Below are 5152 nucleotides of genomic sequence, written 5' to 3'. Positions count from 1 at the left end.
TAGGGACATGCTGGAGGGGGAGTATACCTTAGATGAGATTCAAGAAGCTATGAGAGGATTGTCGACTGGTAAGGCCCCCGGACCGGATGGAATTCCGATCGAGGTGTACAGCAGATATAGTGCTATTTTAGCCCCCAGAATGAAACTCATGCTACAAGCGGCTAAAACCCAACAGAAACTACCGGACTCCTTTTATGATGCCACCATAGTGGTAATCTTGAAAACAGATAAGGATCCACTGGAATGTGGTTCATACAGACCTATATCCTTACTGAACCTGGACTATAAAGTCCTTACAAAAATAATCGCCAATAGACTAAATAGGGTAGTCGCCTCTGTTGTACACCTGGATCAATCCGGTTTCATACCTGGGAGATCCACCTCCAACAATATTAGAAGGGCGCAAGTTATCACGCAATTAGGTAGGGCCCTAGATAAGCCATGGGTGCTGGCCTCTCTAGATACGGCCAAAGCCTTCGATTCGGTGGAGTGGCCATACTTACTGGAAGTACTGGATTGCTTCGGCTTTGGTCCAGTTTTCATCAATTGGGTACAGATGTTATATAGACAGCCTAGAGCTAATGGTGAATGGAGCACACTCAGATTATTTTGATCTGGCTAGAGGGACAAGGCAAGGATGCCCTCTATCGCCCCTCCTGTTTGCAATCGCAATAGAACACCTAGCAATTAGACTGAGACAGGACGAGGTATACAGGGGTATCTCCTTAGAGGATAGAGAGGATAGGGTGGGACTCTACGCTGATGATTTGATTCTTTTTATGGACAGGGCGGAACAGTCACTACCTGGAGCGATCGAGTTGATTGAAAATTTTGGCCGTTTCTCTGGATTACACATTAACTGGTCCAAGTCAGCACTGATGCCTCTCAAGCCGGAGGGTTGGCATACGGTATATCACAACCTCCCGGTGGTAGACAGGTTTAAATACCTTGGTATTATAATTACTAGGGACCCCCTTCTAGCGTACACCTTGAACACGGAGCCTTTAATCTCCATATTTACTGGGAAGTTTGCGGCATGGCAGTCCCTTCCTATTTCAATGATGGGACGTCTGAATCTCATTAAGATGGTTCTCCTTCCTAAGGCACTATATGTTCTAGAACATGCAAGCACAACCGTTCCTAGAAAGTTCTTTGACCGCCTTCACTCCATGATGTCAGCTTTTATTTGGGGTAAAGCCAGAAGGAAACTGGCGATACGCACTTTACAGAGGCCTAAACTGCAGGGAGGTGCGGCATTACCGGACCTGTTTTTATACTTCCTAGCGGGACAGCTGCGCTACCTTGTCACCTGGGTATCCTCACAGCCCTTACCCAATACGGAGTTCTATCTGCAGAACTTCCTCCAACTACACTCCCTATGGCCGGTTCTGGAAGATATTAGTCTGTTCCATGGGAAAGCCCTCCCGATACATAAGCTTGCCCATCAGGTTTGGGAGGCAGCCAAGCTAAAACACTACACTGACATCCCGGACTTAATACCCTTGTGGGAGAATCCTATGTTTCAGCATCTAATTGGGCATGAAGGAGCCTCGATGTGGAAGGAACATGGTATTCACACACTGAGAGATTTATATGAGGAAGGATCCTTGAGATCCTACTCTCAGATTCAAGAAAAATTTGATACCCCAAGACACATGTTTTTCAGATATCTACAAGTTAGGCATGCCCTATCTGCGCAGTTTGGCAGGGGCTCAAAAAGGATTTCTAAATACCCCCTGATTGGAGTGCTTTCCACACAGGGCCCTAGAGGTCTTATATCAGCTATCTACATGCATCTCATAACTACGAAGATAGACACACCTCCATTGACTGTGGAGGATAAATGGAGGGATTGCATTCCATCTCTTTCTAGAACAGAGTGGTGCGAGGCGTTGGCGGCCCCTACAAGAGTGTCCCCCTCAGTTAACAATAGGATGATACAATTACATATACTGCATAGAAGTTATCTTACTCCTAGTAGGTTGTTTAAAATGGGCAGATCTGAGAATGACAATTGCCTAAGATGTCACCAAGCTGGCGCCAATTTTTGGCACATGATGTGGGACTGCAGACTTATTCAAAAATTTTGGAAAGATGTGACGTCCCTACTGTCAGATCTAGTGCCGGGTAGCGTCCCCCTTTGCCCTAAGATGTGTTTGTTAGGAATCATGGACGAAGAGCAATGGTCCCACCATCATAGGGTATTTCTGGAGGAAACTTTATTTTTGGCCAGGAAGGCTATAGCCCTTCGTTGGATGGCTGATAGAATGACTAATGTTAACCACTGGAAACAAGTAGTAAATCAGATTATCCCATTGGAGAAAGTAGTATACATTCATAGGGGATGCCCCCAGAAATTTGAGAAAGTCTAGGGAGAATGGTGCGAGTCCGCAAATACGCTAAGTTCTCGTTGAGACTCCATATGCTAATACAGATAGTGTAGGGAAATGTGAGGTGCTTTTATAATAAATTTCCACTAGAGATAACATTCTTGCCATGAAAGGATGGGGAAAAGATTATGAATCCTTACTGCTCTCTGCAAGAGGCCATGCCATGTCCATGAGAAAATGTACTTTAAAACATGAATAATGTACCACAAATGTTTAATGTTTCATATTGTTTTATTCCATTTATTCTTTGTACTTTTTGTACTTGTATTTATGCCAATTTGTACATCGATGTCATGATACTTCTCTATTGAGTCAATTGATATGCTGTAATGTCATGTACTTTGATAATGCATATTTATACTTCAATAAAACGAGTTAAAAAAAAAAAAGTGTTCTCTAAGGATAAATGGGAAAAATCATTTGTGCTGTCTCACAGGTCCTCCATATGCTGTGGGATACAGGAGAAGAATTTTAAAATACTTTCTAGGTGGTACAGGACCCCTGCTGTTCTACATTCCTTTTTCCCGGAGTGCTCTGACCTGTGTTGGAGATGTTTGGAGGAGGTGGGTACAATGTCCCATATCTGGTGGCGGTGTAGGAAAATTGCTCCCTTTTGGTCGGCCTTGAATGAGCTGTACAATAGTATGTTGGGTGTGACATCTGATTGGTCGCTGGAGGAAGCTCTGTTATCAATGTTCGATGGATCCGTTCTGGTAGCCAAGAAGGGCCTCCTGAGATTTTTTATGCAGGCGGCTCGTCTGGTGTTGCCTAGGCATTGGAAATCACAGGACACTCCAAAAATGACAGAATGGTTGGAGACGTTTGAGAACTTACGTAGAATGGAGGAATTGATTGCAGAGGATGCGGGACTGGATCAGAAATACCTGAAAGTGTGGAGGCCATGGATTCTGTTTAAAGGGTCCCAGAGGTTTATGGATTGGCTATATGGGTACAGATAGATTGTAGATGCTTGCTTGCATTGAAGATACTTACAGTATGTCTTTACCCCTTTGTGTTTGTTTGTGTTGTCTAAGTTCGTCTCCCCCCGTTTGTCCTGTTTCATGTTCGTCCATAGGCTTTAAGAAACACTCTTTGCCATGGGTTCTATGTAAGTGAGAGCTTCTTGCTTAAATTAATGTAACCCTATTGATATCGCTTTTAATTATGTTGTGTTTCGCACTTTATAATGGTACATGTTGTTACATTTTTTATGCCTGAATAAAATAATTGAACAACAAAAATGTATCATCCAGCCTGAGCCTGTCACCGCCAGATCTCTGAGAAGTTCTGACAGACGTTCTTCAGTACCTCTTGCATGATATTCTTTTGTTTTGGTTTCATTTTGTCATCTCTCCTCCCTCTCCCAGCTGTCATCTATTAGCAGTGATCTGCTTTATATCCCCTCCCATACTGCTTCACTTTGCGGTTTATACCACTTTCTGGATTGTGCTCACTGCTAGATGCTACAACTGCTGGTTCCTCAGATAAGTCTATTCCCTTATTTGTGTTTTCCTGTTGGCTTGATTCTAGGTGACCATGACTCCCTCCATATTGAGTGCAGGGAGCCGGTGGTCGTGTCCCCTCACTATTATAGGGTTTTCAGGTGTTACTCAGTCTAGGTACGGGGGCATGCAACTTTCTATCATTAAGATCTTTGCATGGGCTGAGCAGTCAGGGAGAGCTCTAGGTCTTTTGTAGGGCTCACCAATATGTTCCTTAGTTTGGGATCAAGTCAGTTGGATCGTTATTTGTGACTTCTAGTTTTCTGCATAACCATCCGTGACATTATAAACCGCCATAACCGTTTTAAAGCATGGATCCGGTTTCAGCCTTGATTGACCGCTTACAGGGTCTTTCACTGGAGGTAGCTGATCTCCGTAAAACTGTCTCTCAGTTTCAGTTGACCGGTTCTGCTTGCGTTCATGGAGTTTGTTCTGAGCCTAAGATCTCGCTTCCGGATACGTTCTCTGGGGGTAGTGAGAATTTTGTTCGTTTTAGAGAGGCTTTCAAACTTCATTTTCGCCTACTTCCTCATTCCACTGGTGATGAGGAACAGAGGGTGGGGATCATCATCTCGCTGCTCAGGGATAACGCTCATAACGCTCAGTCTTGGGCCTTTTCGTTACCGGTGGGGGCACGGCCCCTCCGATCGGTGGATGAATTTTTTGTAGCCCTGGGTCAGATATATGATGATCCGGATCGTATTGCTCTGGCTGAATCTAAACTGCGTCTTTTATGCCAGGGTAAACAGTCCGCAGAGATATACTGTTCAGAATTTCGGAGATGGGCAGCTGATTCTGGTTGGAATGATGCTGCACTCCGAAGTCAATTTTGCCATGGTCTTTCGGAGGGATTGAAAGATGCATTTGCCTTTCATGAGAGACCTACCTCCTTGGAGTCTGCCATGTCTCGGGCTGTTCGTATTGACAGGCGTCTTAGAGAGAGAGGAGAGATCACTCCTTCCTGTCATATTCAGTCCAAGGACAGTGGGGCGGCCTCATTCAGTGCGCAGGGGCCTCAGCCTCTCTCAATCCTCTCTGAGCAGGAGCCCATGCAGCTGGGTTTGCTTGCCTCTAACAATAGAGGATTCAGCTCTCAGAGGAGGGTTTGTTTCTGTTGTGGAGGTATAAATCATTTGGCAAATGTTTGCCCCTCTAGGAGATTCAGGGAGTTTTTTTTGAGGGTAATAAAGAAACAAAAAGAAAAAAGTCCTCTAAAAACGTTCCATCTGTTACTATTGGCAAGGTTGATGTGGAAATTGA

This window comes from Bufo bufo, chromosome 2 (assembly GCF_905171765.1).
Source record: "Bufo bufo chromosome 2, aBufBuf1.1, whole genome shotgun sequence".
NCBI classification, from domain to species: Eukaryota; Metazoa; Chordata; class Amphibia; order Anura; family Bufonidae; genus Bufo; species Bufo bufo.
This window is presented reverse-complemented; position numbering follows the sequence as displayed.